Source organism: Alligator mississippiensis, chromosome 8, assembly GCF_030867095.1.
Source record: "Alligator mississippiensis isolate rAllMis1 chromosome 8, rAllMis1, whole genome shotgun sequence".
NCBI classification, from domain to species: domain Eukaryota; kingdom Metazoa; phylum Chordata; order Crocodylia; family Alligatoridae; genus Alligator; species Alligator mississippiensis.
Genome location: NC_081831.1, coordinates 57,638,009 through 57,665,907, shown reverse-complemented (window position 1 = coordinate 57,665,907; position 27,899 = coordinate 57,638,009). Strand labels below are relative to the sequence as shown.

The following is a 27,899-nucleotide window of genomic DNA, read 5'->3' as shown; positions in this document are numbered from 1 at the left end:
ATAATGGTAATTATGTTCTATACTGCATGTCTCATCACCTAGAGGGTTTTTAAAATGATAAAATAATGAGAATAAACAAGCTGATGCTGACATTCACTGGGCCATTCTAATTACTTACTGAGAGCACACTGGGGAATCAACACTCAACCAAAGAAAATGATTCTTGCTTACTTTGTTAAAACTACTCTTTTCAAAGAGCATTAATAGTTTGCTGCTGTTTTCTTTATTACAAGGGACTGCACTATTTCTCCTTTTATTTGTTCTGTTAATGTACAGTACCAGTGCAAAAAAAGATAATCCAATTAGAGTTGACTTTAGTGATAACTGTTTGCAGGAGGTGTCAGAAAAAAACAAACAACTGTAATTGCTGAATTATGCACCTTTGTAATGGTTACCATTTATTTTTTCACTGTTATGATAAACATACCATAACCTTTGCCACAAAAGTACAAGGTATGTTTTGGTATAGGGAAGGTACTGCCTGGCTAAGTACTGCCAATGATAAGCATCAGGATGAACTTATTTCTCCATGCAAAAGTATTCCTCTTTCTTAGCTGGTTTTCCAGGCAAAAATTGTAATCTAAAGTTGGAAATATCTGCCATATCTTCTGTATATCTCCCATATCTTCTGTATGGCTATACTATTCCCACCACCCTGACCCTGAGTCAGCTATTTGTAGTGTTCCCTCAACAGGATAGTCCCCCTCCACCCTCCATGGACTCACAAACTCCCTCCTTCCACAGACCTATCCACCTACCCCAGACCTGACAATCCCCCTTCCCTTGGACACTCCAGCCCTCTCCTCCCAAAACCAATTACTTGCATCAGGCTTCTGATTTGGACATAGACAACATCTTTAAATATTTTTCCTACATACCTCTAGGTAGCAGGAAGTTTGTGAGTGCTGCAATGCATGGAGTGTCCCACAGGAGCACAGGCAGATCCCCAGCATGCTCAGCAGCAGACCTGGAAGTGGACCAGAAGTACATCCACTTCTGGGTCCACTGGGAAGCATGCCGTGCCACCCCCCCACCCCTTTGGCTCAGTGACAGGTGCTTCCTTGGTCTGGGAGGGCACCTGGGGTCCACCCGTAGCCAATCATTGAGCCAGGAGGGTGAGGGGGCCCCCCTGTGCACTCTCTGGAGGACCCGGAAGTGGACCAGAAGTACTTCTGGTCCACTTCCAGGTTCACTACCAAGCATGTGGAGGGCCCCCCTCCACGCTTCTGTGGATGCTCATTGCGCCACAGCATCATAGCATACACAAGCCACGCTGGTACCTTGAGGTATGTAGAAAAAACTTTTAAAGCTGTGTCTACACCTGAATCACTAGGTCTCTGAATCAGCATTGAATCTTCAGATTCAGCTGAATTGAATCAGGAGCAATGATCCGAATCAACAAATTGAATCACTGTCCCTGATTCAGGCCAAATCCAAATCGAATAGGGCCCGCTTTGCACACCTCTAATGTATACTACCTATACATCTCTAATTTGGTTACTCTTTAAGATGAAAATCTACCCTGCCGTCTGCTGTATTTTTGAAAGCAGCTTTAACTTCTGGCAAAAAAAAAGATTTTTTCCTAGTGTATAATAAATAGAAATTGAGCTATATAGCATTAACCCCCACTCCCCCCCCAAACTCCCCCCCCCCCGCAAACTTCCAAATAACTGAGTTTATTCTGTTATTAATTGAAAGGAAGATGATGTAAGAAGAGTCTTACAAATGAAAAAGAAGGCTTTTTGGAAGTGCCAGAAAATTATATATACAGTTTTGGCAAGTAAACATCACATTTAGTCTTCTTTTATCTTGGTGAATGAAAGCTTAGATTTATTGCTACATTATTAAGGGGAGGATATTAATTAACTCATTTTTTTTATAGGTGACTGTAAGCTTAATTATTAAGATAATTTGAAATGCTTGTTTTTTCACCTGCTTAGTGTCTGGTATTTACACAGATAAGATAAGTATACTTGTGAGAGTTCTTAAGAAATTATTTGGATATTTTGAATTTGGTCTTTGCAGATAATTATTAATATTGTTATCATTAAATATATTTTCCAGATGGAATGGGAAGGAAAGAAGAGGACATGCTGCAACGTCATGGAGGAATATGCAATGATTTGGATTAATCTGTGTCCCATTGACAGATTTTAAATTTTGATTTGATTATTTATTTACTCATTAATTGATAATCACTAATGTGAGAGTCAAATTCAGTAATACAGCTCACTACCATAGGTTATGAGAATCACCACTACACAAGTGAATAAAGGCTTCTTTGGGCAAGTACCTAAATAAGGATTTAAAAGTCTCAGTTTCCAATATATTACAAAATCAAAAACTAAATTTAAAAGCAATTAAGACCAATTAAATGTGACAAAAAATTTAAACATGGAGCTAATAATTCTAGCATTAATAATTATCTGCTATTTACAGGTGATCAGGGTCAGGTTCCAGTACTAACTTTTAGTAAAAAAAAAAAAAGGAAGAAAAACAAAACAGTGGTTATAAATGGGAAACTGGATTTAGGGCTATGTCTCCAATAAATTCCTTGGTAATATCTTGTAGCTATTTCAGCTAGTATAGATTGCTATATTTTAACTGTGAGCTTTTGCCTATTAATTAGTAATCTCAAGAAGCAAAGCTTAAAATATGTACATTCAGAAATAACTGTGATGTTAAATATAATATACTTTATTGGGATCAATGTATAAGTTTTATCATATGCAAGCCAAAAATTTATTTGATAATTTAGTGGCAATTTCTGTATTCCTCAGAGTATTCACGTGACCAATCCACTGCAACAACAGGACTGCTTGTGACTTTAATCCAGTAAAATAAAATTATAACCTTTCCCAAACAACTTGAAACTAGACTTTTCACTAAACTTTGGAATCAGCTTTTGTACAGTACAACTGACTTTGTGGATTCTGTGATGTAGTTAGTACTCAGACTAACAATTAATATATAGTTTTATATCTACAGGGAAAATAGATATTTAAAAAAGTCTTGGTACAGAAATGACGGTTTCTACTCTTCTTTTGTTGAATCATCAACATGATTAATATCTTCAGAAGTTGCACAGTAGAGGCTGTTAGATGATTCTGTTAACAGGAGTATCTGTCAATCTGAATAGATAATCTGAGATATAATAAATACATGAAAATAATGAAATTAGTTCAACAAAGCTCAGTACTGGAATGAACAGGTGTTAAGAAAAATTGTTGGAAAATCCTATTCCATAATTCATTACTTAATAGTACCAAATTTGAATTTTGAAATCATAAATTAGCAAAATATGTGGAATTCATTGTTTACATGTTTTGAAGGGTTCAAATGTTATCTGAAGGAGAAATTAGATTTACAGCCATTATTTAAGACTTCCAGATCCTGTTGATTGATGATTTTTGAGCTGTACATGCAATGTGATGTACATTATTTGTGTGTTGTCCAAAGCAGAAAGTTGTAAAGATGGGGGTGGTTACCGATATATTTTTGGATAAAAGTCCCAAGCTAGAGTGTATTGGATTTTAGCATTTTTGGCATTGTGTTTCTCCATCTTCAGTTCTTAGTAAATACAAACTCATAGAATTGCTAAGTTTCGATTGTAAGCTTGTCCCTAGCTGTTGTTATTATGTGTTGGGTTTTAATAGTAGCATGCATGCCCCTGTCTTGTTTCCTTTTGGGTGAAATTTTGTTTAATTCTTTGGCTGGTTTTCTTAACCTACAAAGCCATTTAGGAAAAAGGTTTGTTATTCTGCTAGTTTCTGAACGTTGCTTTTCTTGACCTAATGTCATTAGGCATATTTCCCATTTGATACCCAAAGGTCTCTACATTGTTTTCTTTTTTTGGCATTTTCACAATCAGATGCCTCTAGGTGCTTTTGCAACTATCAAAACCCTCCTACAAATCATCCTGGAAATTTGATCCCAGCTCAAAGATATCTGTTTGCAGAAATCTTAGCCAGTTCTTGACAAGAGTTCTGAAGGCTACAAACTCCAAGCAGAAGTGTCTGGGTAATTAGTCTGATTTTTTTCTGGATCATTTTGCATTTCAAATTCTCACAATTAGGGAGAGAAGAAGAGTTTTATTAAAAAGGACTAAACTGTTAACTCCTTCCTGGTGTATAAAGACTAACTCAGGAGTAATCCCATCAAGTGAATAAGAATACTTAACTGAGTAACTATTTAATGGTGTGAGGAAGGGATTCAAAGTTTAACTGTCCACTTAGGAGAATGGGACGGGCACTTGGGAAAATTAACAAATCCATGAAAAATTTCAGGACAGATCTCTTATTCTTCACTTAAGCAAAAGCCTCATCACCCTTTTGTTAAAGGGTGGTTCTCTTTACAAGGGCTTTGACAAGTTGTATTCAGCCCTTCTTGTTAACCCTCAGCTTTTTATTTGGCAGGCATAGTGTAACAGTTGAAATTTATGTCTTTCCTTAACTCCCCTGGATCTAATAGAAGTTGTTTGAGAGAAGAAGAGGCAGGTCTGCCTAGTAACTGGGATAAAATGATATTTTCTCAAGGGCTTCTGGTCATATCCTACAAATGTAAAGTGAAAATATGAAATCAAATCACTTTGAAGATAGAGATGAGCTCAACTTGTTTGCCAAAATTGGAGCACAGCAATGACAGCAACACCCCAGTGATTTAACACAAGGCAGCATGAGTTTTTGCAATGTATCTCACAAGATTTAATAATAAATATGAAACGACTTAAAATTTTACTTCTGAAGTGTGAGGAGGCATTGTGATGTCCAGCGACTGGCCAAATATTTTCTTTCGCCTTTCCTAATAACATTTAATAAAATCTAAACTAAGGTTCAGCACTTTTAAAATACAGTTCAGTAAAGTATGCTAACTAGAAGCTGCACTTTGCTACAATACCCACTGAAGAGCTGGCTGTTTCTTTTTCAGTGGTGGTAAATTATAGGAGGATATTGGAGCATGATTTTTAGCATGATTCGTGATAAGGAAAAACCAAAACTGTTAACAATCCATGATAGGTCCAACTGGGTTGAAGTACTGTCAAAAGGTCCAAGATATCCCTTGATGCCATTTGTGAACATTACATGTTGTCAGAAACAATTTCTTTTAAAAGCTAAACAAGTCTAATGAGTTATATGTATAATACAGCATAAGATCTGTCCTGCAAGGTGCTCATCACTTGGACATTCCCCCAGCTAGTTGGGCTACTGAAGCTAACAGGACTACTCAAACAATCAATGAAGTTTAGACAGGTTTAAGTGCTCCTTGATAGATTTAGTTACAGCAATCAGCACCTTGGATTAGGTTTTATCTGGGTAAATACATTAGGTTAGATCTTCAGCTGATGTAGATTGAAATCAAAGGACCAACTCAGATTTAAACCTGCTGAGCATTTGAGCCAGTGTACATTCAGTATTTGCAAACAATTCTGGATTGTCAGCATCAAAAATTATACATGGAGTTAATATAACAATGTGTGCATTACCAGGACAACAATGCAGTCTGTTCCATACGGTATATATAGGAGAATGTGTTTCTTATTTTACTTCATTTTCTAAGTTTTTTTTTTAATATTCCTTATTATTCCTTCCCTTGCTCCCAAACTTCCTGGCCATTGACTTCAGTAAGAAACATAACAGGCAAACATCTTCCACCAAAACCTATTCCTACTCCTTATCAGAATCATGCAGCAGAGGAAACATCATCCAGTAGCCGTCTGCTAAGAATCATTGATGGTTCCCTCTATAATAGGACAATATTTTTCATGATAAAGGGAGAGAATTCCAGGACATTTTTGGAGCCCAGGCTTTTCATTCATTTGCCCAGCATAAACTAAAATCAAAATAAGCAAAACTCTAAAACCACATTCATTCATTCCAGTTACAAGCTAACTTGAGATGTTTCCTCATGCACAAGTAATGTAAACACTGGGGCATTCAGTTCCCTCTCTGGGTTACTGCTTTTAAGTTGTAATTAAAATAATGTAAAATAGACTCTGCAAGCAAAACAGCAGGGTAAATGTATATTGATGACTGTATGCAGCACCTATCCTGCTCCCTTCCCAATTGTACTGGGTAGTCTTATAGTAGTGTGTGTTTTACTTCTTAAAATGTAATTCATTAGGATTAGGAGTTTCAATGGATGAATGTCAGCATCAAATCCCCTTCGACTGAGGCTCCTTGGAAAATTTAATCCTGATTTTAATTACTAAACCTAAAAAAGAAACCAGGGTTTATATTAAAACCAATGGTCTTGATTCTCTGTTGTTTTATACCTTGTATAGTCATTTATAGATACAGTGGAGTCACATCATACGTGCATTTAACTTACGCAAATTCAACTATACTTGCTCGGCAAAAAAAAAAAAAAAAAGAGAGAGAAAAATAACAATTTAAATAGTGCGGGCGATTCCACCCGCCATTCCACTCAATGAGCGCATGCCCCGGAGTGAGCGTGAGACGGGAGACGTGAATCTGCTGTTCCCTCAGTCAGTCTCAGTTCCCACGTGCCTCTCATAGTGTGAGCATCTCACCGCGCTGAGTGTGATTTTGACTATACGCGATTTTCGCCTTACACGCTGACTTTAGAACCTAACCCCCGTGTAAGATGCGACTCCACTGTATGTGAAATGAATTCAGTGTAGGAATAAAACATAGGCGCATGTGAATGTCAGTGCTTTATGCACTTTCGACGCTCACTTTGCATGGGTGCAAACAATGAACGGGAGAATAAGAGCTCAACTTTCAACTACCTGAAATATAATACAATCCATCTTGTTGCAACAAGGGTGCATACAGACACTACATGCCAACCTGTGGAATTGCAATCCCAGTGGTTGAAATGCTTTCTGAACAAGCATTCAAGGCATGTCAACCATTAAAAAAGTAGCTGAAGTGCCAATTCATTGGGGTGTAAGCATTTGAATAAATACTTGCATACAACCTCAATAGATTGGGAACAGGGATCCCAAGATGCCCTGCTCCCACTTTCATCCCTTCCCCTCCAGGGACATCCTGCCAGATTTCCTCCTCTCGCCTCCTGCCACAGGCTCTACCTGGACACCAGTCCATATTAGTGCGGGGGGGGCAGGGTCATATTCAGTGTGGGAGGGATCCTTGTAGTTTGGGGGCAGAAGGGGGCAGAATCTGGGTGATCTCCTCCTGTTGGCAAACTGTGGGGATCCTGTCTGCCCCCACCCCTCCCTGCCCCATCCCCCCTTCCCAGAGACCCCTGCCCACCCTGCCCCCGCCCCCACAATCCTACCCAGATTGCTGGGCTATGTCTTTGTGGGAAGAGGTGGAGCCATGTCCCATCAGGGTGGGATCCCACAGTTTTGAGGCAGGAAGTGGTAGGGTCTGAGAGATCCACTCCACCCACTTCTGTCCCCAAACTGACAAGCTCGAGAGACAGACCAGCTCAGGATCTGCTGTATGATGGCCTAACTCCTGAGGGAGGAAAGGGGTGTTTTGCAGAAGGGGCAGGTACAGTCTGTTAGGCACCAGCCAGTTGGCCCTGACCTGTGCCCTGGGCCTCTGTCACCTGTATGCAGGCAGAACAGAAATGACTGTAAAGTATGCTGGGATACATGCTCTGGGTACCCCTGGCTGGGTGCTTTTACAATTTTGATTGTGTGTAAAGCAGTGGTTTTCAATCTTTTTTCATTTGCAGACCCCCTAAAATTTTTTGAATGGAGGTGTGGACTAGGGGTGTGTAAAGCAGGCCATATTTGATTCAGATTCGGACCAATTAGATTAGGCCAAATCCGAATCTGAAGAGTCAATTCTGATTCAGAGAATCAGTGATTTGGCCATAGACACAGCATTAAATGTTTTTTTCTACATACCTCAAAGTACCAGGCACAGCTCGTGAACGCTGAGATGGTAGGCGGATGGAGCGTCCCACAGGAGCGTGGGGGGGCCCCCGCGTGTGCTCAGTGGTGAACCCCCCTGTGTGCCCCCAGCTCAGTGATCAGCCACAGGGGGACCACAGGTGCACCCCAGACCAAGGAGGCACCAGTTGCAAAGTCGCAGGGCCGGGGGGGAGTGGTCCCCTGCGCGCTCTGCGGAGGACCTGGAAGTGGACTGGAAGTGCTTCTGGTCCACTTTTAGGTCCACCACTGAGCACACTGGGGACCCCCCCCACTCCATGCTCCTGTGGGACACTCCATCCTCCCCATCATCTCCGTGTTCATGAGCCACCTGGTACCTTGAGGTATGTAGACAAAACATATAAAGCTGTGTCTATGTTTGAATCATCAAATCTCTCTGAATCTCTCCAGATCAAATCAGAGGCTTCTGATTCAATTTGGAAAGATCAATGGGTCTCCTGATTGGATCTGGATTCAGAGATTCAGCCGCCAAATCAGGCCAAATCTCCTCTGAATCGAATCAACGACCAAAGCTTCTCACTGCCCCAGTGTGGACCTCTTTGGAAATGTTGAATGAAGGTGCAAACTTCTTTGAATGTTAAGTTTGGGTATTCACATAATTTTGATTGATCATAATCATCTTTTGCAGACCCCTTAGACATAGTCTGCAGACCCCCAGGGTTCAGCAGACCACAGATTGAAAACTACTGCCATAGGGCATGCAAACAGGCCTTTGCACTTATGTACAGAGTAAACTATTTCAAAATCAACTGGTTGAGCTTCAACCAGTTAAACCATCTGATTTGAACTTTTGTATGCACCCCAAAGGGCACAAGGGTTTTATATCAGGGGGTTGTTATTATATTTAGTAGTTGTTATCTGTACTTAACATGTTAACATCTAAGTGTTAGCACCAATCCATGCTAAGTACCATCATAGTATAGCAAAGTTAGGACTTTTCTAGCAAGGAGCATCTCCAGATCATATTACCTGATACATATTGAGCAAATGTCCAACTTCTCCACAGAGGTAACAGGATCAGAGACTAATGGGAGTCTGGGACTGACAACCAGCTGTTTGTCAGTCAAAGCCCCTCCTTGGCACCCAAGTGGGTTCAAGATTCCAGGTTTGTTTGGTTTTTTTTTTTGGGGGGGGGCAGTTTTCACCTACAAACAGCTGATTGTCAGTCCTGTCCCTCCTACCACTTCAGAAGTGATTCAAGACTCTGGTGCTGTGGGAGGGCTGGGACTCTGCCTGTGTGCTTGGTCCTGGGTCCTGTAGTGCTCTGTGCCTCCATGGGTGCATCCACACATGCAAGTACATGCACTTGCAGCAGCTCAAATAGAAGTGGTGCAAATTTGAGACGGGGCTTTTTGCTTCAGCGCACGTGCTCGGACATGCACTTTGTTGTGGAGCAAATTGTGCCACTTGGGGCAAAATAACCATGCCTGGCTCCTCCCGGATCTTCAGCCAGGGGGAGCTAGAGCCCAGGGCCAGCACCTGTGCAGTCCCCAGCAGTATAAAAAGCTGCCCTGTCCCAGCCCCAGCAGTATAAAAAGCTGCCCTGGCAAGTAGCTCAGGGCTACTAGCTCTCAGGAACTTCTGGGGCCCAGCCAACTGGTACCTGGGGACACTACCCCTTGTGCCAGCTGGACTGCTGAAGCAGCCCTGAGAGTTCCCTGCACCCTCTACCCACTGCAGCAGTCTGGCAGTGGGGCCTGCTGCCTGGCTGTGACCTGCTGTGGACCTGCCAGACTTGGATGGGGACTGCAGAGCCAATAGAGGCATCTGCCCCTCTGGGCCAGCTGCCAGTGGACTGCAGTTGCAGGATTGGCCTTTGTGTGGCACTACTGCCATTTGTGCCCCCTGCCCAGCCATCTGGGCAGCTATCACCCGGAAGATATTCTGGGTGTGGTGGCCTGCTTTGAACTGTCAAATCATGTCCTCCTGGCCCCATTTGTCCAGGAGGTCAGCCACAGCCAGATGGGTCCAAGGTGCCAGCTCTGAGCAGGCAGGGTCCTGCCACCGGCCTCCCTAGCAGGAATTCTGGTGTTCCCTATTGGAAAACTGAAAAATCCCTGATAAAAAAATCCCAAAGTCACTCTGTAAAATACCCCCAAATCCATGTTCCTCCACAAGTAAAACAAAAGACCACTAAAAAGACAGGGAGCAAGACAGAGACAGCGATCAGTTGGACAACATTTTATTGATATATCTTACAGTGTTAAAGCAAGTCTCTTATCATAATAATAAAGTGAACTCTAAATACGTTTCATGAATTCATGAATACATGTTTTGATACACTCCCACAGGGCGCTGGCCCCCACACAAGAGGTTTGCCCCCCCAACAGGGGGTTTGGCCCCCCAACAGGGGATTCAACCCCCAAACAAGGAGCATGGGCCCCCAACAGGGAGTTCAGCCCCCACACAAGGGTATGCCACCCCTACAGGGGGTTTGTCCACCCAACAGGGGGTTCAACCCCCAAACAAGGGGTACAGGCCCCCAACAGAGGCCAAATGGCTCCCACAGGGGCTACCACCCCCCTTGCAAGGCCTATATGCCCCACTCTGGGCCCCCAATTGCTGCCCCACATGGCCCCATCCCCTACCAGTTGCTGCAGCCCCAATGGCTGCCCCACCCAACCCCACCCCCCTGCTCCCCCAGACCCCCCCAATAGCTGCCCCACCCAGCCTCACCCCTACTACTTGCACCCCCAGCCCCCCAGGGATACCCCACAACCCCAGGCACTATCACTTAAAAAAAAAACAACAGAAAAAAAAGCAAAAAAAAAATGGAAAAAAAATAGCCTGTGCTTACCTTAAAACAGGGGTGGTGGGGCTCCAGGGCCTCCTGGCAGAGCCCCTCAGGGCAGCACAGGACAGTGGAGGGGCAGGAGGGCCCAGGCTGGGGCTACTGGGGCTGTAACCCTGCCTGGCACTGTGCGGGCGGGGCCCCAGGCAGCCAGATGGTAGCTGAACTGCAGGTAAGTGCTGGGGGTGGGGTTGTTTTTTTTTAAAGTATGGCGGGGCAGGAATCATGGGGGCTTGAGGGGATGAGGCCAGCCAGGGCAGGGGTCAGGGGCCTCAGGGGAGTTGGCGGGGGAAGGGGCCGGCCCTGGCAGGGGTCAGGGGCCTCAGAGGGGCTGGGGGGGGGCTGGGGGAGTGAGGGGGCCATCGGGGGTCCCCCCCATGGTCCCCATCTCCAGGCCCCCCAAACCCTTACTCACCGGCACCGGAGCCCTGATGCTGAAACATGCGTCCTGGCTGGCTGCGTGTTTCAGCATAAGGGTGAGGAGCCAACCATAGAGACGCTTTGGCAGCCAGAGCATCTCCATGGAGGACCCAGCCTCCAGTTGCCTTAGGGCATGGTCCGGGTCTGTGCCCTGCCCCGCTTTTTTGAAATTCACTGTTTTTAGACCCCTGGATATCCAAGGGTCTAATTATCTCCCCACGCTGCAAGTTTGCAGCACGGTGAACATTTTTTTGTTCCCACATGTGCATGTTGCCCTGCCTCAAAGGGGTTTGAGGTGGAGCAAGAGGCACGTGCACACTCATATGGACATGCCCCATGCTGGGTCCTGTGGAGGCAGAAAGCACCTGCCCCCACACTAGCCTCCACACGGGCCCTGCACCTGCCTCCACTCTTTAACACAACAGGACTATTTTGGTGGGATGGTATAAGAGCCAGTTCAAGACTCCAGGGCATACTATGGTTTGTATTTAGATTGTATGAATGCTTATCATGATCTAAATGTAACAGGTGTCACATATGTAATAAGGCTCTACTATAACTAGAACACTAAGCAGAGAGAGTTTTTTGGGGGGAGGAACACTTTTATTGTCATTTTCTTGTTACTTCCTTGCTTAGGAATGTTTACATGATTATGGTCTCTAGTGCTTCTATTCTGCTCAGACACCAATATAATCTGTTTCCCTATTTCCATCAGTGGTAATTAATTAGATAGTTAAAACAACTGCCATTCCTTTGCTGGAAACAATCAGTGTTTTCTACTAGTCAGTGCTACTCACATACATTTCTTCAGTGCCAAAAGCCCCAAACCCATTCTTGGCTGGGAATCCAGTTGCTTGGGGAAGTGATGGTCCCTGTAGTATACAATAGTTCCTTGCCAAAGTAATTGGGGCCAGGGAGGGAGTACCCAGATGCTCAGACGCCTGGGCCTGCACATGCCACTGAAAATAGAAAATAAAATGTTGCAGCCATTAGTGAGTTGTCATTAATTGTTCTCTTGATGAATGACTACCTTTGAAGGAGAATTCCCATCTTAACCCTATAATAATTATTTCTTCCTTCCTGACAAGACATCTCAAATCTAAGAAACGTATACAAGTGCATACAAATACCTGTTTTTTTAATCATGTTTATGCTTGTATAATACTTGAAATGTGTGCATGGAACTGGTTGAATTAGACTTGCCAGCAGTTTTATTTCCACATCAGTCATTTTACATGCACATTCCTTCTCACACACGAGAAGCCCTTTGATAAAGCCTTCTCACCATAGCAAGACACAGTGCTGATTCCCCTCAGACTTCTAGCACCACCACCAATCTGAATGGATCTAAAACTAAACAACAAAGAAAATGAGACAAAAACAAACCACAAATTAAAAAAAAAGAAAAACACAAAACAAAAACCCTTCCCCAGGCAGTTTTTAACCCTAAAAACATGAGAAAATAGCCAGAGATTTCATAAATTTATTAGGGACTTTTCTATTTTTAACTGATTTCCGGTGGAAGATATTCATACTACAATAATAGCCAAAAAGAACAAACACAATATTTAAACCTATTCAGTGATGGCTTCTTTAAATGGAAAATTCAAACCTCTGTTGATTTTCTTGGAAGGTGTTAGCTAACAGAAGAGCACAAGATCACTAAGCTAATCTTACTGAGCTATTAGTGGCAGTGGGCTGTCTCTGTTAGCACAGTAGGTTTTAAAATATTCTGGTGTGTAAGTGTTCTTCTACCTCAGTATAATTCATGTTGTGCTTGAAATAAGATTCAGTTAAATATTTTATTTTTCTCATTGTGCATTCCATTCATTGCAGCAGGCATTATTTGCTGTGTTCCTTTCATTATGTTTTATGAATCATGTCCATTCTGCCTCTTCTTACTTTGAATAAAAGTCACTACAGCACAGAGAGATAATGAAGGATGCATGTAGCTAAAGATTTACATATAGCACATAGTCAACTATTTAATCAGATAAATAGAAAATACCCACTATCAATCAACATTACTTCCTAATTTAGCACCTCCACAGAGTGTTGGAGCAGTATACCCCTTGTGAAACCTCTGGTGACTAAAAGGGTTTCACTGGATAATTGTCTAAAATAAGTTCAGGAAAACTGCAAATTGCAACTAGAGTTTAGAATATCCCACAGGTTGTCATCAGTAGGCAAGTCTACAAGTGCATTCATGCACTTTTCCTAATGTGCATTATATATAGTACCTCCAATATGGGATACTAAATAAATGTGTATTAGGCTGTGCTAATGTACAGTAGTGCAAATGCACACTTCTTAGGTGCTACTTAATGCAAAGTAGCCTATTCTACTGTGCATTAGTGTATTACTATGTTTTTTTAAGCACTGCTTTAATGTGAAGTGAAATAAAGTGCTTTACATTAAAGTGCATATGTAGACACATCCAGTATGAATACACCGTGAATTGCCAGTGAAAAAATTAACATCTAGGTTACAGGCTCAAATTACACATACCAGTATAAGTGATAAGAAACCAGTTCAAATTTGTAACACAACAGAAGTCAGTGCACATAAACTGCTTTCAAAATGGCTGAAACTGGTTTAAAATAAACCTGGATGAATAATTAATGTAGTATCAGACTTAACTGATTTAGGTTAAACTGGTTTATTGAACTTCTGACACAGATCCCCTCCAGATTCAAATGAACTTACAGTCCCCCCAGCATCCCAGGATGCTTTGCACCGCCTCTGAAAACTCCCCCTTGCAGGGTGGCTGGGCTAGCCTTGGCCCCAGCTGTATGCTCCAGCCAAACTGGGAGGCGTACTCTACACTGGGCGGCTTCTGGCCTGGGTCACTGCAGGCACGTGGCTGCATTTTCTGAATCAAAAGTGAACATCTGTCCACTTGCTTATTGGTTCAATCTATGCATCTTAGACTGACCTACAAAGATTGAATTGATTCAGAGTTGGGCTTTTTGACTATTTCTACTTAGCTGTAAAGGCTGCTCAGTAGTCTATATAAGTTGATGGGTAGTTTACTTGCTTATATAGATATGGCCATATCACAGTTGATCTTGTTGGATGTCTCAGCAGAAACCAAGGGATGAAACTAAGTATATTACTGTATCACTGCTTCAGGTGGACCTTCTTGGGCAGTGATGACACACAACAAAGAGACAATGAAGGAAGATTAGCCCGCCCCTCGCTCTCTGACTTTAAGTGTAGGCCTTGAATTTCCAGGAGTGTCCATCCTGTCCTTTTCCTGGAAGAACTCTACAGGTGTGGTTTCAAACATTGTATTTTTAAAAATATCTCAAGAGGTAGCTAAATTTCTACCAAAATATTTGTTACCTCTGCATATTTAGTCTCACTGCACTCTATGCCTTTGTTACTTTACATGTTGCTTCACCATTCACCGCTATTTACTTCTAGTACAAGCAAATCTGGCATTGTCCATGCTACTTATAACAGCTCACTGACATCAGAAATGCTGAATTGGAAAATCAAATATATAGAAATCTGTAAGAGGAAAAGACACTGATGCTTTTGCAAACATTCTCCTCAAAGGCTTGGTGTCTCTTCTTTGTGACATCTCAGTCACGCAGATGAACTTGAGCACCACAGCAGAAGAACAGTGTTCACCATTAATGTCTCCTTCTGGTTTTTAACTATTTCAAATATGGCTTGGGATAGGTTATTTAAGACAAAGAATTGTTCCCATGGTGATATCATTAACTTGATATGTTTATATAAGGCATACCTGGATTTATAAGTTATACCTGGATTCTTGGTAACTACGACACCTGGAAAAAATAGTCCTAGTAATATCTCTAAGATCCCTTTAAAATATTCCTAAATTATTCTGCCATAGTCAGAATATATGTTGGGTAATAACTGCTTTTGAATTATGTAACCATGCAAATCTCATACTGATAAAATACAATATAATATACACTATATAATTTATAATATGCTGTGCTATTCTGTTCAACCTATATACATATTTTGTCAATACTCAAAATACCAATATTAAATTAATTATTCTCATACTGTTAATAAACTGCTGCACTAGAAATATGTTTGGTAAATATGATTAGTTTTAACAGTGACTAAGTTGTATATTCTTTAATACACACCTGGGAGTTCCAAATAATACACTTTCTCTGTAGGATTTTAAAAGGACATTTTAAAAAGGACATGGAGAAGTTAGAGCAGGTCCAAAGGCAAGCAACAAAGATGATAAAAGGCTTGGAAAGCTAGTCATATGAGGATAGGCAAAAAAGCTAGGCATGTTCAATTTATGGAAGGAGGAAAGCACCTTTACTCTCTTGCTGCAGAGAGGAGGAGGCAGACCAATGGCTTGAAGTTTCACCTAAGTAAGTTTAGATTAGATATCCAGAAAAAACTTCTTCAGCGTTAGAATAGTAAGGCAGTGGAACAGACTGCCTAGGGAAGTTGTGGAGTCTCCACCACTGGAGTTGTTCAAGAAGAGGTTGAATAGCTGCTGGTCGGGGATGTTCTAGGCATAGCTAGGCCTATGTTCTACTATGGATATTCCCAATGTTTCTGGGCTTTACTGGTTGCCCTTGCCTGCCCCCTCCCCCCACATCTTTTATGCTTTCTGCTACACCTACCAAAGTGTTTTTAAGCCTTCCTCAGAGGCATTGAGTGTTGGATACAGACAAGACTGGGAACTTTGACTGGGGTGTACCAATGCTCCTGCAGGGACCAAAACTGGAGGTTCCTAGCTAGAGTGTCTTGCCCCTCTGCTCAAGGTCAGACCAATCACCATATTTGAAGTCAGGAAGGAATGTTATCCAATAATCAGATTGATACAAATTGTAGGGGTTTTTGCCTTCTTCAGTAGCAGGGGGCATGGACCTCGACCCCAATCTCTTGAGCATATATTAACAACATTTCATAGATGCCAGATGTTGACTGTCATGGTTCCCCTGCTTTATGTGTGGCAGGTTAGGGTGCTAGGTCTTTTTGGTGCCATGCTAGACCGTAGTCACATGTCAAATTTAGATTATGGATTGTATAGGATTGTTTGGACAGAGGTAATCTGCCTCAGACAGGGGGGTGGACAAAGTAACCTCTATAATATGTGTGTGTGTGCGTACATGCATGTGTGCATGCTCACAAGCGCATGCACATGTGTGCTCCTACATAGTTATGTTTGTGCATCTCATATTTTCAAATGCTTATATGAAATGAAGTGGTTAAACATAGTATGGTAAATGGTATGCCAAGGAGAAGGGAAAACAAAATCCAGTTTTGCTTTGTGGAAGGCAATAAAATGTACTTTTAAAATAGTACTCGTATGCAATACACCATAATGTCTAGAGACTGAAGTTGCACATAAACCAGTTTAAGTGATCAGAAACTGGTTTAAACCTGTAACAGAGCAGAAGTTCAGTGCACATGAACCGGTTTCAAAATGGCTGAAACTAGTTTAAGATAAACCTGGTTGAATGTAGTATCAGACTTAACTGATTTAGGTCAAACTTGTTTATGGAACTTCTGTCCCACACCCCTTCCTGGTTCAGGTTAAATCATAGTCCCTCAGCATCCCAGGATGCTTTGCAGCCCTGGGCTGGGCTGGGCGGGGCTGGGCTGTGCTGGGCTGTCTGTTCCAGAGAGCAGGGTTTTCTCCGCCCCTCTATTCCCTAGCCAGAGCAGTGACTGACAAGGGGGTGGGGGTGGGAAACCTGGCCGGAGACTGCAGCTGGGTCTGCCGTTAGGAGGGGGAGGGGCAGCCCCTCCCAGACTTTTCCCTGATGGAAAAGAGGAAGCAGGGGGCATGAGAAGGCAGGCTCAAGCAGAGGGGAGGAAGGGGATTTAGACCCCCTCTCCCACTGTTGGCTTAGAAATGGCACTTAAAGTTCTGGTTTTCAGGAATTGGCTTATAGGTATAGATATATACATTATACAGATTCAAGATGGACAGCAGGGGTTAACTGATTTCTAAAGAGCTTGGGCCTTACACCCAGAGTTTCACCCAGTCTTGGAAGCAGACAAGCTGTCTAACGCAACCAGGCCAATGGATGGACACAGCCTGAGAACTGAGGAGGCATATACCATACTGTCTAACATACCAATGTCAACAAGGACACAAAGTCTGGGAACTAAGAGAGTATATACTATACTGCATCATAACATGAGATAAGTGGCACCAGCTTCAAGGCCTCAGAGCAGGGGGGACTGAGTCCCAGTTTTGGGGGAATAGATCAAATTAGGAGAAGGCCCAGAAGGCTATGTGGACGTGTGACCACAGAGAGACAGCCAACCAGAGATAGCCATGAATGAAGAGTCATCAGGAGGGAAGGAGAATACAAAAGCAGAGACTTGAGATTAACAAAGTGTCCCCCACCTGGGTTCCTCCTCTTTCTCCTCCCTGAGAGGGGCCCCCATCCCTGTCTCATCCCTGTCCCCTGGGAAGGGTTCCCAAGGCCACCATGGACCAAGGGCATATGATCAGCCCATCTCATACACCCCAAGCTTTTGGACTCTCTGTACTTAGCCAATAAGATGACACCATCCAGGAAACGTATACATAAATAAACAGAGTTCTTTCAATTAAGTTTCTTTTAATGACAAATTTAAAAAAAGTAAAGAATTGTTTAAAGAAATGTTATGAATTGGAAAAACTTAAGAGGAATATTTTTTATAGCCAAAAACTTTAAAAAGTACAAGTTCAAAAACAAGTTTATGGAGGGAAGAACTAGACAAAGAACATTTATTTCTTTAATGAAAACCTGAGTAAAGCTGTAGTGGTTTAATCAAGCAGTTACAATTTATTCTGTCTGATTTCACTGGCCTGATCTAACTATACTGATAATTGCCTGACAAAGAGCAGGACTGATCAACTACAAATGCTTACTAATGGGCTAATGGATTTGGCAATTTTGCAGTCATTTTTATGCCATTCTTCATGAAAAATGTTAAACTGCACAGGATGCTGTAAATCCACTTTTTTACATAGAGACGTAAACCCATTAAGGATGTACACCCATTAAGGCTGTACATCCAGAAACCAGAAGGCTTTATGCATAGTGATAACTTCAGATTGCATCATATAGATAACTTTTCAGGTTTTTTTAAAGATGAAAAAGTTGTTCTTATTTCTACTTCTATTCCCAGCCTTTTACATAGTATCTGATGTTCTCTTGCAACAATACTGCCAACTTCACCTGTTCAAAAAAAATCATAGAATAGACCACCCGAAATTATGGAATTAAAATATGTTATGGTCTTTCTAGCTAATATCATATTAATTTTTGGTCTTTTCAGAGATATTTTTGGAACTCTTAGCAAGAATCACCCAATTCACTCTGGAGTTAAGCTTAAAGAACAAGGGTCGGCAACCCCTGGCACGTGTACTATTAGTGGCACACAGAGACATTTTTCCTGGCACGCCGGGAGGCATGCAAAGAAATTGGGGGTTTTTTTAAGTTGCTGGTGTGAGCTTTCCTGTGCAGCCACAAGTCCCAGCACCACGGCAGGCACCGGGATGGAGCCAGAAGAATGCAGGCAGGGAGGCTGTCTGTGCTCTACTTCCCCCATCCGGTGCTCCCAGGCTGCACTCTCCAGCCCAGCTGGCCCCTGGAGGAAGCTGCCCAGGCAGGCAGATGCCCTGTCCCACCTGGGGCAGCACCGAGGTGCTGAGTGCTGGGGCCAGGCAGTCGGGACAGGGTCTGGGCAGTGTGGGGGGAGGCACTGTGGGCAAGCTAGCCCGGTTGTCTCCTTAGAAAGGGGGGGGGCTGGGTGGGAAATGGGGGTGGCCCTGGAGCTCTGCGGCCTTGAGCTGTGGTGGGTGGGCAGGCAGGGGTGGCCAGCGGCACCCATGGTGGGGGCTGGCCTGGCCTGTACAGCTCCTCAGCGATGGGCCGCAGCCACCCTGCACACATGGGGATGCTGCCTGGCTGGGGCAAGATGCTGGGGTCGTGGGGCTTCCCTCTCTGGGATCGGCCTCCCTGCATGCTGGGCACAGTGCAGGCAGGGCAGAGCCATCCTTAGTGTAGGGGCCTGGCCGCAGAAGCCCCCTGGAGCCTGGGAACAGTCACTGCAGCTGCTTCAGCCTGCCTGGGTCGTGGTCTTGCCCACCCACAGTACCCCTCAAGGGGCCAGGGCTGGGGCAGGCACTGCACAGAGCCATTGTGCTGCAGGCTCCTGGCTGGCTCGGCCCTGAGCACCAGCTGCGGCAGCTGTTCCCAGAGCCTGGGTGTAGCAGAAAGCCCCTTTTCCTCTTGCCTGCAGTTGCTCTCCCCTCCTTGGATATGTTTTTCCTCTTCTACCTTTTCTTCCTTTCTCTTTCTTTCACTTTAAGATAAGGAATTGTGTTTTGAAATTTGTGTGTGTGCATTTTGTATCTCCCCTTGTATTTTGGTATTTTTATCTATTTGTGTGCCATGGCATTACTTTTGTAGCTTATATTTTATACTCCTCACCTTTCAACTTTCAACTAAATGTGTTTAGTTTCATAAGTAAGCTATACATTGTAACAATGTTAACAAGGGCAGGAATCAAACTGCCCTTCCCTGTATCAGGCTGGCCGCTGAAAGAGCCAGTGAATCAGTGATTGAATGTGTAACACGGTAGCAGGCAGTAATTAACACCTGGGAAACTGCAGATCAACTAATGGAAGAACTCAATAGAAGACAATGTAACAACCGGGAAATCTCTAAACCTCATTGATCAAGGACTAGAAGCCCTGGCCTGAGTTAATCAACACCGGGGACCAACTTTTGGGCTGAATATCTCCAAATTGATTGCTCCCAGAGCCCTATTCAAAATTCATCAACGGACTCCCAAACCTGCACGTACATGCGGACGACCCCTGGGGCTGACAGATGCCATCCCGTAGCCATGAAGGGGGAAGTCCCACAAGGGTCAATGACCCCTGGATTGGGCAAACCTGAAAACTGGGGAGTCACCAAAGTCTGCCAAGGACAGATAAAAAGCAGTGAAAAGTGACCCTCAGCGTTGCCCTCTTGATCTCCAACTTGACCAGCACCCGACCTGTCCAGCCAGAAGGACCAGCCGGCGACTCCCTTCTGGAAGATAACACCACGCTGAAAGAAGCCTCAACGACAGACTCCATCGCCTGTGGGATAGGTATACCTGACTCTTGTAGCTTGCTACTGTGTATGTGCATGTGTGTGTGGAAGGACCAGCCCCAAGGTTTATGATTTAACTCATTACAGTGTTTCAATCCACCTAATAAACAGAATTTTAAGGATCCCGAGTTGGACATTTGTAGCCAACATGGGGAACAGCCTGTGGCTGCAGCTTCCACTCTGATTGTACCCGGCACACACAGAAACCAAGCAGGAGCCCCTTGAGCCTGGCATCCTGCCCCAGCCAGGCAGTGTCCCTTTGTGGGCAGGGTGGCTGCGCCCCATCCTGCAGAGCTGCGCAGGCTGCCTGGGCCCCACCTCCATTGCTGCTGGGCCCCCAGCTGCAGCCTGAGCAGCAGAGCCCTGGGGCAGCCTCTGCTCCCTGTCTGACACCAGCTCTCTATCTACTGTAAAAAAATACAAAAAAAGCAACATTAAGGATTATTAATAGTATTAAATATGCAGTGCATCCTGCCATGTACCCCCTCTGCCCCAGTTTTGTTTTTGTGGTGTGCCCACACTCTGGCACCTTACAAGGTAGACACTGGCATTTTTTCAGCACTCTGTCCAAAAAATGTTGCTTACCCCTGTAATAGAACAATAAAGCTTGTTTATTTCAAGAGCAGTATCCCTCCTGCAGTTCTGCTGTTACCTCCTCAATCCCCAGGCAAATGTAACAGCTTATACATAACACTCTTAAAGGTATCCGCACATCTTCCCCCTTTACATGTAACATATCCCCATATAATACTAACATTGGCAGTTTAGCTCAACCCATAGTTAAAGCATATTTTAACAGGTCTCTATTAGTCTTTGTGTTGGTTTCTCAGTTTCTCTGTATTCTCAGTCTTTATTGGTCCAGTTCTCGTTTGGTCTCCTTGTTCAGTTGTCTCTACTTCTGTCATAGTCAATCTCCTCTGTAGTTTCTTGATGTTAGCTCTGTTTTCTTTGGTGAATCTCGTGATGCTGCTTCTTTTTTCCCCTTTACAAGCTGCAAGTGTCATCTGTTCCTTCTAACACCAGTCCTTCTGGTGTAATTACTTTATAGGATCTGGGAGATACTTGATGGGAAACTAGTGTTTTTTGGTCCCATGTTCATCCATCTGAGATAAGTATCATATCTTTGTTATGCATGTAGCAGGCTTGCCTTTTGGAGCTTCAGTTGAGTCCCAGGCTTGAAATCGTGCTGTTTTGATTGGTGGAGCTCATCCCCCAATCAGGAGGCAGCCAGAGGAGTTCAGTCACGCTCCTTTCCTGAGAGGAGGGGGAGAGGAGTTCCCCCTGCTGTGGACCTGATTGAAGACTGCAACACTCAGGTCTGGAAGATTTCAGGGGCGGAGCCCTGGACCATATAAAAGGAGCTCCATGCCCAGCATGAGGGAAGCACATCCAGGAGAGAGAGAAGAGAGAAGAGCAGGGCTTAGAAGAGCTGAGGAGAGCTGCAAAGCAGGGTGAAGCAGTAGCCCAGAAGTGCCCCTGAAGACTTCCATCAGCGGAGAACGGTGGACGGCTCCAGCAGCTAGGCTCTTGGTATGCAGCACGACACATGGCATCCAGACCCTGAGAGCTGCATGAGGCATTATAAGGGTTTATTGAAGGTGTATAATCTAATGCTATTTTTTTCTAAGGGAACTTGCCAAAACCCAGAAGAGGCATCAAAAATAGAGAAATATTTATCTTCTGCCATGTTGGCAAAAACCTCTTCTCTGGTAGGAATGGGGAAATGCTTCCTTTTGATGTACTTGTTCATTTGCTTAGGATCCAGACACAATCTCAAGGGTCCATCATTTTTTCTATGATCAGAAAATGAACCCAAGCAGTTGATTGTTCTATTTTTTTCTATTATGTCTATGTTAACTAATCTATCTAATTCCTTTTTCAGTTTCTCCCTTAGTACAAGACAAACATTTCTTGGAGCATGTATGGTGGGAGTATTTGGTTCTATCTTGTACTCACAGTTGACAGTTTCCTTATGCCTTGAAACACATCATAAAACTCTTCTTCTATGTTCTTGCTTTATAATCCTTCAGTGGCATACATTCTTTTAATCAAACCTAGAGTTTTACACATTCACAACCCAAAATTTGGCACTAGCTTTCCTGAGACTTACACACTGAATTTTTACTATATTACCCTTGTATCTAACATTCAGTGCATAAATACCCTTGGTTGCAATCATGTTTCCATTATGTTCTCTTTATCTTTCTCTCTTATTCTCATAGCACACAGGTTTAGTTTTCATTTTTTAAATAGTGTATTCTGGTATTACATTGATCTGTGCCCCTGGACCCAATTTAAAAGTTACCATTAGTCTATTGGTGTGCATGGCGATTGTCCAATCCTCAGAAGAATAAACTTCTTGTATTGCGCTAATGAAGAATTCTTCCTTTTCCTCACTGCATAGTGCATGCACCTGCTGTTTCTTAACTGTTGCATTCTGCTCCCTTCTGCAAACTCTTGCGAAGTGATTGGGTCTTTTGCATTTGTTTCAGTGCTTACCAAATGCAAGGCATTGTATGGGTTTGTGGTAACCCCAACAATATCTGCAGCTGACCATTGTTTCTTCAAGCAATTCTCTTTGGCCTCCACTTGTCTGCTTCATAGTGAGGGCCTCCTTTATGTATTGACTGTGTGTTGCCTTAAGTTTTTGCAGTCTTGTAACCTTGTCTAGTTCAGCTTCTTCTGTTTTTGTCTCTAGCTTCTGCAGCCTGGCATTTGTTATCTCAGCCATTTGGCACATTCTAACTTCCTTTTCCAAATTAAGCTCAGGATCCTTTAATAGCCTTTTCCTGAGGCTTGTATCCCTTATACCCAATACCATTTGGTCTCTGATCATGGACTCTTTTAGGTCTTCAAAGTTGCATGTCTGGCTCAGCAGTCTCAGGTAAACTCCTCTATTGTCTCACATTCTTTCTGCTATTTCACGTGGAAATTATGCCATTCAAAGGTTTCATTTTATTTGGGTATACAATATTCCTCAAACCTTTCTATTACTGTGCCATAGCTTTTTTTGTTCTGCTTCTGACCGTTGTAGGCTATTATGAAGAGACAGAGCTTCTGGGCCTGCTAAATTTTAAAAAATAGCTACCTTGAATGAATCTTCCTTCTCTGTAGCTCCACTGGCCACCATATATATGGTGAAGCTCTACTTAATTTCTTCCAGTTTTCTGCTACATGGATGGACAGCTTTAACTCCTCTGGAATTCCAAGATGCTGCATTTTTTTTCATCATACCCCATTCCTGGTACCATGTATAGATCTCAGAAGATTAAGGAGTTAAGCTTATAGAATGATAAAGCTTGTTTATTCCAAAAGCAGTACCCTGCCTGCAGTTCTGCTGTTCCCTCCTCAATCCCCAAGCAAATGTAACAACATATACATAATGCTTTCAAAGGGATCCACACAAACTGTACAATACACACACACTAAGTGGGAGAATTGCTCCCTTGTGTTTTAGTTTGACATAATAGTCCACATATTCCAACATAAAAATAATATGTTTAAACCAGGCACATTTAAGTTAAGCGTGCTTTGTAGTACCCTTCAATTTTGCTTCACCCTTCCTTCCCCCACCCAGTGTACATAGGTCCACCTTATTAATTCCAGAAATATTCTGCAAAACAATTTTTAATTCACTCCCCCATTCACATATACACATACCTCTGAATAATTCTCTGAATTAGTAATTACTTGCATAAACCTACACTCAAGCTCTCCCATGAATAACAGAACTTGCTGTCAGTCCCACACCCAAAAATCCTTCCATTTGGTTCTGTCCCAACATACACAGCTCTCCAAAAAATCTCCAAATGACATATTCCCCAAAGAACACCTCTATTCAGAATCTCTGGTTAGGGTATCAGCAGGACCAGAGGCATTTTTCTGTTCCCACCAGGTCTTGAGGGAATAGGGTATAAACAGTGAGAATTTCTTCACCAACCCACACAACAAGTGGGGAGGATGGGAAAGATGCAACAACAGTATGACTGAAGTAGGCTTCTTCATGTATTCATTAAGACTGTGCAAAGCTTCAGTTCCTGATTCGATTCAACGGAGATTCAGCCTGATTCGGTGGCCAAATCTCCAAATCCGATTTGAATCAGATGACCCTTTTATCTCTCTGAATTCTAGTGTGGGGGATCTAGCACTGGGGATGGGGAAGTAGCTCAGCTGCGCTGCCTCACCATCCCCGGTACGATCCAGTACGAGGGATGGGAAAGCAGCCCAGCTGGGCTGCCTCCTGCTCCCCATGCAATCTAGCACCATGGATGGGGATCTAGCACTGGGGATGGGAAGTCAGTCCAGCTGCACTGACTTCCCATCCCCAGCTTATGGTCGAAATGTTTCAAAAGTTGAAACATTTCAACTAGCCTCATTTTGTTTCAAGGCTATTTCAACGGCCTTTGTTTCATTCCAGTTTTGCTGTTTTGACCTCAGAATTGCTCAAAACAGTGTTGAAACAAAGCGGCCGGTGACATTTTGTACAGTCCTAATAAACAAGCCAGAGTTCCAGAGGTGCAGAGTACATAAAGGCCCAAGGGCCCAGGCCCCCCTCAAGAAGAGGGCTGTCAACTGACATGCATAAAACTTTCCACATGTCCATTGTCTTAGGTCCCCCCATATCAAAAATAAAAGTTGGCACCTATGCAGAGCTCTGTCAGACTCCTTCACTCTGATTGATTTCCAAACACCACAAGGTCTAGTCTGCCCAACAACCATAATGCCTCCCTCTTCATGACTCATCACCCTCCTGCAGCAGGAGGAAAAGAGCAGCAGAACCACCTGCAGTGCATTCTGCACAGTGCCTCCTGAAGGTTCATCAGTGCTCAGTGGCAATCAGCACCTTTGGGTCAAGGCAGCAAATAAGAGTCATCATAAAATTTTCACAAGATTGCAATAAGCCAATATGAATGTGAAGCAATGCAGAGAGCAGCAGCACTGCTACCATGGAAGCACAGTGGGTTGTCTCCACCATTTCTCTTTGCAGAATCCTTCACTCATTTTTTATCTCCTCCTTGTCACCTCTTTGAACCACTTTCAACTCTTCTCAGGATTCTGGAACCACCCCTTGTCTCACTGTCAACCCACTGTTCTCTCAATCCATTTCTCAAATCTCCTCATTTGAGAGTATAAATAGACACGCTATAAAATGACACACTGTACTCAACAGGAAGTGAAGAGGTTGGAAAGGAACTATGTTTGTAGGCCCTGCTGTGACATACTGTGGTGGTTGCTAAAACATGGCTGTAGGAAATGAGGGCATTGGAGGAGGGTGCTTTTCTGCAGTCAAGCATAAATTCTGTCTTCAAGTCCTCTCACTCTCGCTGCCAAGCACATTAGTTTTATCTGGAACCTAAACCTAAGCCCCTATACCACAAGTCTTCATAATCAAATCAAAATAGCCCCAGACTTAGGTTGGAGGAAACTAGTTTTTGCCACCGAGGTCAGCCATAGTGTGTGCAGAAGGAATTACTTCTCTCTCTCTCACTTCCAGTTAAGCTCCTGTTTTCCTTATGGGTTCCAGCTGTTCTCTGAGGGCTCTCAGAAGGCACCTGAAATTCCTGGGTAAAGTGAGAATCTTAACTTTTACTGATCTAAAAAAGTCTTTCCCTCCTCAAGCCTGCACCCTGGTCTCAGCAAACCTTTTCCTACAACTGCCTGTCCCCACCACAGAGAGTGCTCTCCTGTAGTACTGCATAGACACTGAAAATGGCCACCCTCACCCACCCTGGAAGTCCCATACCCTAATGTTACTCCTATACCCAGCACCACTAAAGAAGGACTGTAGCTGGGTTGTCAGCACCCTAATACCTAGCAACAATGACATTTATATTTTCCTAATTTGAGATGTAGTTATCAATAACTTATCATCCCAGTGAAATGAGCAACTCATATAGCAATTGTTTTTAGACAGGCTCTGTGTGGCAAAGCTTCAGCATATCAGATCAAATTTGAGAGATGCTCTTTACTAACTGCTTTTATTTATTCTTATTTATTTATTTACATTAATTGAAGTTTAAATTCCACAGTATCTCAACTAGTCTTGAGACAAGAGCTAGGTGAATTTACTGGACAAACAAGCTATATCCAACCTGCACCCTGAAACTGTATATATAGGGTGCAGAGTAATATTTCATGCATACTTTAAGTGTTTTTGGTGAAGCAAGGACTTGTGGGGAAAAATGGAACTTGAGACATTAGTACTGAAACCCAATATGAGCTTTGATGACATACTTAAACTGAAGGACAAACAAAACTTCTAAAGTGACTATGCTAATAAATTCTGTAAGATCTTTTTTTAAAGAACCTGAACCAACTGTTTCCACATAGTGGCAATTACTGCTAGGTTAATGCTACATAAAGCATTTGCATATATTCATTTTAACAACACAAGAAAGAACCATGGGATTGGGCTCTAAATGCTTACATACCAGCATAAACCAGATGGTTTCCTCAAGAAGTCAACTACATTTCCTGAGTAGTATTTTAACTACACCTTTTGGAAGAGGCAGATGCTTTCCCTGGGTGCACCCAACAGAAAGCAAAAGTTGTAATGGCCAGATAACCATAATTTAGGAGTGGTTTCTAGTATATCCTGCATGTAACCTTTTTATTATCCCAATTGTGTGTCTAATTAGCATTTGATGTATATAATATAGTGTTCTAGTTATTCCTCTTAAAATTAAGTCTGTTATTACATCCTTCCTTACCTCCACTACACAGCTCTTTAAAAGAAATCCAGGTGTTAACTTGAATCCTCTATAAGAGGATACTTATTTTTGAACCAGTATTAATGGACAACTTTGGATTATAATTATTGCTGGTATTTATTAAATGATCTATAATATAAATAAGGAAACTCTTCTTCACTACTGGAAAAAGTAATACCTGTTTACTATTTTTAAGATAATAAAATTAAGTAAATTACAAATGTACAGTATCATCTGGTAAAGATATGAATGAGTACATTGACTACAGTGCAGCTCATAAAACTATTGATTTTAATGGCATTCTAACTGGTTTAGGTGGAACTGGGATTGGTATTGGATTCATTAAGTTATGCCTGTCAAAAAGCCATAGAAAATCCCTTTTTACTCTCTCCAGATATTGCCATCATTTTTCTGGAGGTTACAGGTTCGTGAATAATGCTTTCATTTCAAACCATGCTATTGGAAGATATGAGCAGCAAAACAAATAAGCAGTGACAAAGCAAGTGTTTGGTGAAAGATGTATTTTATTGTTGCAAGGGCAGATAATCGTATAAAAGAGTCAGAAGCAGTAAGCCAGACCTACAATAAGACATAAACCAAGGCACAAAATGAAACATTGTTTCCACACTATGGTTTTCATTAACCCCTTTTATTTCCAAGCATAGCTTCAGTATGACAGCAGAAAGCCTGAGTTATTTTGTAGAGCTGGACCTCAGGCTTCAAGGAAAGCCAAACCAGGGACCAATCCTCTAACCCTTCTCCCTGCTGAAGCTTAATAGTAAATGTATGTCTATATGGCAATGTGAAGCTATATTTTTTCCAGTAATCAAGTGAGATCATTCACAGCTAGTTTCAATCTCTTTCAGTGACACTGAATTATGCTGTATAGATCCCCTAAGGGACAGATCCTATTCCATTTATTAGGGACCTAAGTGGATTTAGATGCCTAAATGTGATCCTATTTCATCCTGTTCCCATCC

The 27,899-nt window shown here is 42.8% G+C and overlaps 1 long non-coding RNA gene across 1 annotated transcript in view; it reads right to left on the bottom strand.

The window, feature by feature from the left end:
* Nucleotides 1-11,070: 11,070 nt before the first annotated feature.
* LOC109283272 (uncharacterized) overlaps nucleotides 11,071-27,899 on the bottom strand; it is a 187,668-nt gene continuing 170,839 nt past the window's right edge. The window contains exons 14-15 of the long non-coding RNA XR_009463962.1: nucleotides 12,227-12,449; nucleotides 11,071-12,055 (exon numbers count right to left, since the gene is read on the bottom strand). This is a non-coding gene — a long non-coding RNA (uncharacterized LOC109283272). The remainder of the gene's footprint in view (nucleotides 12,056-12,226; nucleotides 12,450-27,899) is intronic.